At 34.8% G+C, this 10,301-nt stretch overlaps 1 pseudogene; it reads left to right on the top strand.

Annotated features, from left to right (window-relative positions):
• Positions 1-3,354: 3,354 nt before the first annotated feature.
• LOC109490465 overlaps positions 3,355-10,301 on the top strand; it is a 37,652-nt pseudogene continuing 30,705 nt past the window's right edge.

Genomic DNA, 10,301 nt, shown 5'->3' with positions numbered 1-10,301 from the left:
TTGACGGAAAATGAATCTTGCCGATAATAAAGTAAGAAGATGATGCCAAGTTCTTTGGTTAACATTGGAACAATTCTCTCCTCTTTGTGTGTGTTTGCAATAATTTATAATTATAGTGCAATGCTGAAACATGATTTTCTATCATATTTATCTTCTAGTATAGATTCATGCACATCAATTCATATTTCCTATTATTCTCTTCCTTTATTTCTGTGTTTGTTTTGATCAGGCTGTTCAATCTATGAGTTATGCATTCCTTTCTCTTTTTTTAAGATTTTACTTATTTATTTGTCAGAGAGACAGAGAGAGAGTGAGAGAGCACAAGCAGGGGGAGCAGCAGGCAGAGGCAGGGGAAGAAGCAGGCTTCCCAATGAGCAAGGATCCTGATGTGGGACTAGATCCCAGGACCCTGGGATCATGACCTGAGCCGAAGGCAGCCGCTTAACCAACTGAGCCACCCAGGCATCCCTGGATTCCTTTTTTGCAAAAATAAATTGGTCTAACAGTTTTGGACCTGAATAATCACATTAAATATTAACTAGTTACAAAAGAATTTCTTAAATCCATAATTTGTAATTTAGATTTTCATGATTTGCATCACTTTATGACAATGCTTTATGTCAGAAACACTGAGGCATGAAGAATTGATCTACTGAACAGGAAAATGTGCTGGATACTTTTAATATGTATGCTCAAATTTCAGAAGTTTTTGAATGTCACATGTAGAGAATGCATGATGTCTTTGATGTTCCTAAAAGGTTCAAAGACAATAACTACCTAATAGAAGAAAATGGGCACTCTGTTGACACACCGCTGATACTATGTAAATGTCTTCATACAGTATCTCATTAAGATTTCAAATGTTTCTATAGCCATAGTCATTATTTGTTACCCTTCAGAGGAATGTGGGATTTTAAATTGTGTCAGAGCAGCTGTTCCAAGAAGCCACTTGAGTACTAAGGGTTATTACTGACAGTCTCAGCGTGATGACTGCATTACCGTGTGCTGGAATATGATTTTGAAAAATGAGGAATGCTCTATTTAGGCAAAGAGGAATGACTTGCTGTTTGTTTCTGAATAATTCAGTGTGCTGTATGTTAGGTTGGAATAGATACATGAATCTTATAAAGATTACTGATATCTTGGTAGAAAGTCTCATTAAAGCAAACTGTAGGGTATCTGAGGTTTTATATGTATTTATCAAACAACTGATAGAAACATTCCTTTTTAAAAATGAAAAAATGAGGTTTAAGGGCATAAAATCCTCATACCTGGTTGTTACCAATGGTATTTTATTATTATTAATCATATCTTATTTTATTTCTAGAATGAGTATAGTTCCAGTGACATCCTACCTTTTAGCTGTTGTTCTAAGAGTTATGTGAAAATTTTTTTTGATCATTCAAATTTTATTTTAAATACACCAGGAAAATACAGAACATAAATTACTACTGCTGTTACTGTGAAAGTAAATTTATTTTTTTCATGAAAATAAACACTGTTTGATGTAATAATATTATACATCTATAGTTATATAATATTTATAATGGTATTATAAACCTATCCTTTTTTACATACAGCTTCCACCAAAATAGTCAAGCAGTTAACTACTAAATGTTTCAAAGTTATTATATGTACTACTGTAGGCTAATTTTACAATCATTCAAGAGCAGTTTACTAAATAGAAGGAATAGCTAAATTCTATGTTTTGCCATATTCAAAAACAATCAAGGTTTATCTAAATCCTTTTTATATATAAAAATATTTATAAATAACTTTTTTATACATAAAAAGTTTATATACATCTATCTTTTCATCTATATCAAAATACATCTAAATCTTTCCCAAGGAAAGAAGTGATGTATAATAGCACTTCAGGGTGACAGTTTAGAATGACACTGAAGGATGAATACTTTCATATGTCTCTCTATTTATATGTTTATATTTATTTCATATATATTTACATGTAATTATAATATTAATTAGGTATATAAATGCATAATAATATATATTATACTTAAATAAATAGATGTAATATTTATCGTTTCAGTGTGTCTATTAACTCCTGATCCCTAAGTTCATCAAACAGGCTAACAGCCTTATTTAGGGCAGAGTTGAGAGAATAGACCCACTATAGTTGTTTCAAGCAAAAGAGCCTAATATGGGAACAAGTTGCTAATAGTATTGTTAGAAGGACTGAGAAGGTGGAACCCAGGGAGTGGCTTGTAGATTTTGAAACCAAGCCCCTGCACTTGCCACTCAGAGGTTAAGAAGTGTCTACAGCCCACTGCTGACCTCTAGCTATTCCAGAGCCCCAAAGCAACCGAAGGGTGGAAGACAGAATCTGGCCACTGCAAACTCAAGTCCGCTAAACTTTACATAGGAGCTACCCCCGCTCCAAGAAGAAAACCTCTGCCCCTCTTCCACTTCCCAAGGCTCTTCTGAGTGTATCTCACTGGAAAGACCTGAAGCATATCCAGAAACCTGGTGATAGAGAATCTGGCAAATGTGTTTACCAGCGGAGCACACAAGAGATAAGTAGTCAAAGAGAAAGAGAAAAATGTAAAGAAAGAATAATAAAAGGAGTGATTACTTCCCCTTAATTGTAAGAGTTTAGAAAAACAACCAACAGTGAAATTAATTTGTGCTTTTTCTTCAGGGGTAAGAATTTATTAGGTGAGGCATTTGGAAAGATCACTACAAGCAGAGGGGAATGAATGTTCAGAACTACAGAGGCACAAAAAAGCAAGATAATGTATAGTTAGGTTAGTGCAATTGGAGTGTAAGCTGCAGGTCAGGAGCAAGGAAAAGAGTAACAGTAGTAACTAAAGTTGGAAAATCCTCAGGAAGGTTATCAAGGGAATATAACAAATTGCAAAGGAGTTTTAACTTTATCTCCATGGCGGGTGAGGCCATTAGAGAGAGTGGCATGATTAGTTTTGTGCTTTACCAACGGTGGACAAAGGGGGTAGAAACTGGGTTATAAAGAAAGAAAAAGAATCCACTTCTAATATATATACAAACTTTCCCCTATGTTCACAGATGATGACAATTTCTACATAGACACAAATAAAGTGCTTTACACTAATTAATTCACTTGACTATTTTTTATTTAGATCTACTGAGGATTTAGAGGCAAAAAAGGCAGGTTCCTACGCCAGAGTGGTAAGCCTGAAAATTGGCCACGTCTGAAATAAGCTAACATATCAGATGATATGGACTTTTTATAATTTTCATGTTTTAAAATTATGAAGCATTTGGTAAATATTCATTTTCTGTGAAAAATGTAATGTTCATTAGAAGGGGACTATGAGTTTTTTTCCTATTCCAGAATGGTGTCCACAGACATTTAGAATGGTCCAGCATTTGACATACTGTCATAGACTGTCCTACAATATAGTCTCTAACAAAACAAGGCTGTCCCAAACACCTCGGTAATAGAGTAGTTTACCTTTATACCAAGAAGCTCCAAAATATGCATGTGGCCTGTGCCCAAGCCAACTTTGAAAGTCCGTGCTGTGAGTCCTAAAGTTTGTATGAGGTTGTCTAAGACAAAAAAACACGTCAGTGGGGCCTAAGGTGGTTTCATGTGTGCTAAGTGTGTTCCTGACAGGATCAAGTGTGCTTTCCTTACTGACGAGCAGAAAACCATTGTGAAAGTGTTGAAGGCACAAGCACAGAGTCAGAAAGCTAACCCAAAAAATGAAGGGTTTTTTTTTTTGAGAAATAAAAAGTAAAAAAAAAAATAAATGGACTGTGATCCTCAAAAGCATTAAAATGATCATTCAACTAAAGAACTTATAATGCAATCAAACTAAAGAAAATGATATTGTATACTACCTCAAATTCCTTAGTCACACAAGGTTAAGATAATAACATGAAGAGTGTTGAGAAAAAAAGAACTCAGTCTGCAACTCTCACTCCTATTCGTCTTCCACTAGTCCCCTTACCCTCACCTTCATCCCCCTCCCTCTGTCTTTCTCCTTGTTTCCCAGGCAGACACATTCCTTTTCCCAGCTGTTCAGACTGTTGACAACAAGACTTGTTTGCTGAATCCCTCTTAGGGAATTACTCCAACCCAGTAACTAGTGGATGCTGCCCTAGCCCAGTCACAGTCTAATAACTGGGCTCCAGAACTTTCTGGATGATCACCTGAGGTGTATTTCACAATGACATTACAATTCAAATTAGTTTTTTCTCTCTCCAATGTCAAAACATTCCCTGATAAATTTCCTCACACATATCAACCTCTTGTAGTCTTTGTTCCAGAAAATTTAATCAATGACTCAGAACATACGAACATGAACACATATATAGATATACCCACTCCTTAAACATGCACACACGCACACACACACATACCTATTTCGTTGCTTGCCTTTCTCCGATGAGTATTTTTACTTATGTTGAGGGTATATTTGGGAATGAAGAACAGTACCCCCTACCCTAGACCTTTTCTCTCATAAGACATATCTTCATGATTGGATACCTTCTAATTAGTAATTAGTCCAGTGCCTGGAAAATAGTGAGCAATCACTTGATATTGCTGTTGAATGATAGGCTGAATCAAGAAATAAAACCAGATTTAAATCAAGCCATCCTTTCTGCTTTCTGTCTTGCAAAATGCTTTTTTTTTTAATGATTTGGAATAGACCTTCTAATATGGTAGTTACATGTAGCTACATACATTGAAGTTTATATTAAATTAAATGAAATTCAAAACATTAGTTTTTTCAGAGTCACTAGCCACATTTCAAGTGTACAAAAGCCACATGTGGCTAGTAGCTACCATATTGGGGGCTCAGATTATAGAATATCTCTCCGTTGCAGAAAATTCTATTGGAAGGCACTTGTTTAGAGATCAAATGCCAGGGAATGCTGTCCTATAGACATAATTTATCTTTAATTGAGCTTTACAATATTTGAGTACTTAAGATGTTGGGATCTCAAGGTAAGGTGCTTAGCAGAAGCATGGTTGGTGACAGTGTAAAAATATGCTGAGTACCTAAAATAGTAATTTTTTAAAAAGAAATGCTACCATTGGAGCATGTTAAAAAGAAAAAGAAACAAAATAAACATTCGTAAAAGACATCTGAATTTTGTGGCAGATAGCCTTTTTTTCAAAGATGTATTCTTTAAAATTCAATAAATAAGTACACAAAAAACTAAAAATCACTCAATGTTCCCATAATACTTCTACTAAATTCCAGTTACCAGGTGGAATAGCACTGCTGTTATATGTTTAATCCACCACAGCTCTGGGCCCATTGTAAAGAATGCTATTGCACAATGATCCAAACATGTGTCCAATAGAACTTCAGTATTGTGTATTTTAAGAAGATATCTATGTCTGGATACACTAAGTGGAGGCAAATTCTCTTTGTCCCAGAGTGGTATGTGGTATATATATATATATATATATATATATATATATAATATATATATATAAAATGGAAGATTNATATATATATAAAATACACATATTCATTGTATATACAGATATTAGAAATATAATATGTGTGCATCTGTAACTATATATTATAAATATAATGTATATGTAGTAGATATATAAATCATGGGCCACAAGAAGGCAGGACTTGTGTATAGGTATTAACACATTAAAGGGCTATTCATAAACCAAAATATTCAGGTACAGGTCTATATATGGAAGCAAAAGTTTTCATTGCACAAAAATATTTACCAAAAAACAGCCACTCAACAGTCGTCTCTCAAACATCCCTCCCCATTTTACACAAAGGCACATCTCTGTCACTTAACTTTACATCCCAACAAGCTCCATCATGACAATGGTTTTGTTTTCCATCTGCCTCTTAAACACTTTTTAAAATTTGTTCATGTAAGATAATACAATACAAATTAACTTCAAAATGAGACTGCAAATATTTGAAATTTCATGAAAATTCTAAGCAGCTACTAGTTGGAGAACATCTGCAAGTCTTTTGTAAATGCGAAGCTGTCAAAGAGATTGATTTATATAAAAATAAGTAGGCATGGAGAATAATGAATTCAATTAACTAATTTGTTGATTAACGAATTGGTTTAGTTAACAAATACTAAACCATTTTCCATTATTTCCCAGATATTCTAGTTTCTGAGACTAAAACTGGAACAAAACAGACAAAATTTCCTGTCCTCACTGGATCTGATGTCCAGTAGGGATAGTAAGATTCTCTGCCCCTCAGCACAAACAGACATCTCTGTCCCAGGCAGGTGTTTGGGAGGATGGAATTAGGAAATTGACATAATATGTTTACAGCAAAAATAATCTATTCAGTGATCATGCTACAAAAATCAAATATGAAATGAAGAATGGCTTCTAGTGCTCCCAAATATTTGCCAAGAAAACTTGGAAAATAAAATAACAGTAAAACAAGAGGTAAAATTTACTCCTGAATTGTACAAATTATAATACAATACTGATTTGAACTTCATTAAGGTTATAAACATGTTTCTATAATTTAATAATATTTTCAAAATAGCATATAAAATAAGTGCACTATTGCACTTACGACATGTGCTTGTTAACATAAGATAAAAACTAATTTATTTCCATTTTAAATTCCTACTTCTAATTTAATTTCATCTTGAAGGCAAAGATCTCAAATACATATTTTCCCTATTCATAATTAAATTAAGTCTTCATATTTTTAAAGTTGATAGACTGTAGTTGGTCAGTCTTACAAAATTGTATCCAAAATGTAAGTAATTCTACATTATTACTGTATTGGGCACATGTAAGTAACACTATAAAAATTTCATCTCTTATATAAACAAAATATGTATATCGTCATAGGCAAATTTCCTCATTACAATTTTTTGACCTTACACCCTAATGGGTTTTAAAACATATCGCGTGGTTCATTCTTTTATGTCTGCTCTGCTCATTTTACACCTTAAAGACATGTCTATATCAATCATTGTTTAAACTTCCTAGTTCTGCTTCCCATCTACTAGTCCTTATTTTCTAAAATAACCAACTGTTTCAATTTCATGTGATATTTTTGTTCTCTGCTAACCAATTTCCATTTGCAAAGTGTAAATTGACAGAGGGATGTGAGATGAATGAGTGATAAACAGCTGGATGAATGATGTATAGCTGGTGGATGCATAATCTAATGTATTCACGTGCCTATATAGATGCACATATGTATATTTACAAGCTTTTATATGTATTATGGGCATACCTTGTTTTACTGCACTTTGTTGTGTTTCATGGGATAGCATATGGATGGAAGTTTCTGTGATTTGTCCTGCATAACTGACCACTCTGACCTGCACATATGCAGGCAGGTTAAAGAATGTTGTTTGTGAAACTTGTGCTGCATAAGTGACCTTGGGAGCCTGGTTAGTTGACATTAGCTGGCCTCCAGGTCAGACTCGGCCTTTTTGGTCTCGACACCAAGAAGTGTAAATCCTGCCTTGCATCCCCTCTTGCTCCAGGCTGGCCTGGCCTGCCTTGCCTACCGCCCCCGCCCCCGCCCCCCGCCATGGAATCTGGAAGGAGAGGCAAGCACACCTAACCCAGGCTCCTTGAAGACATAAAGACATGATAACATAGAAATGCAGCTCCCTCCAAATTGCATGAAGGCAAACAAATGTTTAACTTCAGACCCCACCACTTGCCCTATCAATACGGCCCTTACGGGGATGGTCAGTTGGAAGTCTTCCTGAGGGGAAGACATTCCGCCAGACCTCTCAATCCAGCCTGGCTGTCTCCTTGGGACTTCCCCAGCTAGTAGGTTGGATGTTATAAGTATCCGATTTGACATAACTGTCTTATCTCCTTTACTGTTTACCATTGCCCTCATCTATGTGTAGATTTCCCTTTTCTTCTTTCTGTTTCTATTAGATTTTTAGAATATCAATAAAATGTTTTTCCCCCTTCAAAACTGAGAGTATGGCTTCCATGAATCTTTTCTTCAGAACACATGATACTGTGTTTTTTACATGTCGAAGTCTTGTGGCAACCCTTCAACAAGCAAGTCTATTGGCACCATTTTTCTAACATTTGCTGACTTCATGTCCCTATGTAACATTTTGGGAATTATCGCAATATTGATTTTTTTTCATTATATTTTTATGGTGATCTATGGTCAGTCATTTTTGATGTTACCATTGTAATTATTTTGGTGGCACCACAAATGATGCCCACACAAGACAGAAAACTTAACTGACAAATGTGTGTGTTCTGACTGCAATTGTGGTGGAATTAGCCAAGAGAGATAGAATTAGCAGTAAATTCTAAAGATGTGGACTGAATTGCTGCAATCTAACGATAACAGATGAGAAACTGCTTTTTATGGATGAGCAAAGGAAGCGGTTTCTTGAGAATCTATCCTTGGTAAAGATGATATAAAGATTATTGAAATGCAACAAAGGATTTAGAATATTCCATAAACTTAGTTGATAAAGCAGCGGTAGGGTTTGAGAGGATTGACATTTTGAAAGAAGTTCTGCTGTGGCTAAAATGCTATCAAACAGCATTATGTGGTACAGAGCAATCATTCATGAAAGGAAGTGATGCAATAAACATGGTCTCGCTTTAATAAATTGCCACAGCCACCCCAACCTTCAGGCACCCCAACCCTTGATTAATCAGCAAGCATCAACATCAAAGCAACTAAAAGATTATGACTTATGGAAATCTAAGATGATTGTTAGCATTATTTAGCAACAAAGTATTTTTAATTAAGGTATAGACAGATATATTTTAAATACAATTCTATTACACATGTAATAGACTACAGCATAGTGTAAACATAACTTTTTTTTTAAAGATTTTTATTTATTTATTCAACAGAGATAGAGACAGCCAGCGAGAGAGGGAACACAAGCAGGGGGAGTGGGAGAGGAAGAAGCAGGCTCCCAGCGTTAGAGCCTGATGTGGGGCTCGATCCCATAACGCTGGGAACACGCCCTGAGCCGAAGGCAGACGCTTAACTGCTGTGCCACCCAGGCGCCCCTAAACATAACTTTTATATGCGCTGAGAAACCAAAAATAAATTTTGATTCACTTTCTTGCAACATTTACTATAGTGATCTAGAAGCAAACGCACAATATCCTGAGGTATACCTGTGTATGTATAGACATCTGTGCGTGTGTGTGTGTTGAAGAGAGAGAGTATATAAATGTGGTTTTTCTTCTCTCTTTAACTCAACTTGACGCCAGTTATCATTAATGTTTTTTGCTTAATTCCAAGAGGTTTGAAAAAATTTATGCTTGTATATTTTCTCCTTCACTGAGCATAATTTAACATATTTTAACATGGTATAAGAGCACAAAATAAAGTGATGAAATGGAAGAGGGAATATGAAAAGAAAAAAATACAAATTAAGATCATTCATTTTTTTAATGAAATGTAGATGCTATTTTCATCTCCTACGCTAATCTTCTGATCTTCTATCCTGATTTCATGAAAAATGAGACTGATGTAGGATGAGGAATATAAGGCAGTTCATTCAAGCTAGTTATGAGTTTTTTGTTTTCTATAACGTGTTTTACAATTAACTTCTGGAGTCGGAAGAGACTCCTCTATCTTTTCCTCATCATAAAAATATTCTTAATCTTCAAGACACAATAGTGATATTTATGACATGATTCAAGAAGGATCAGAATATCCTCAAGAAGATATATCAGATATATATCAGAATGTGTATATATTTATATATCCTCAGATTATTATAAATAAATATGTAATTCAAGAACAGTTTAGTATATTTACTTTATATATATATATATCATCTGAGATTATTATATATATATCTCCTCTGAGATTATTATACACACATAAATAAATATGTAATTCAAGAACAATCAGGACAGTATAATGTATTCATGATTTTAAAACAAAACATTACAAGTTGACTTTGGGACTGGAAACAATTAGGCTGGGAAAGTGTATGTGAGGACTCTAATTCAGGAAAAAAATTGGAATGAGGAAAAGTGAGAGAATAAGGTCAAACATGGTAAGAAACATTTGGGCATTGTTATGCTAAAAGCTAAAGGAATCTACATATATTAGAATTGTCCAGAAAAAAACAGAACCAATAGAAGATAGATAGATGATAGATGGTAGATAGAGATTTATTATGAAGGATTGGCTCACACAGTTATGAAGCCCAAGTCCCGCAAACTGCCATATGCAAGCTGGAGGTCCAGGAAAGCCAATATTATAGTTCTAGTCTGTTCTAGTCCAGACCCAAAGCCCTGGTAACTAGGAAAGCCAATAATCCTGGATTGAGTCCAAAAGCCCCAGAACCAGGAATGCCGATATGTGAGA

Source organism: Ailuropoda melanoleuca, chromosome 1 (genome assembly GCF_002007445.2).
Source record: "Ailuropoda melanoleuca isolate Jingjing chromosome 1, ASM200744v2, whole genome shotgun sequence".
In the NCBI taxonomy this organism is placed as follows: Eukaryota; Metazoa; Chordata; class Mammalia; order Carnivora; family Ursidae; genus Ailuropoda; species Ailuropoda melanoleuca.
Note: the sequence above shows the minus strand (reverse complement) of the source record. Positions and strands in the feature narration are given on the sequence as shown.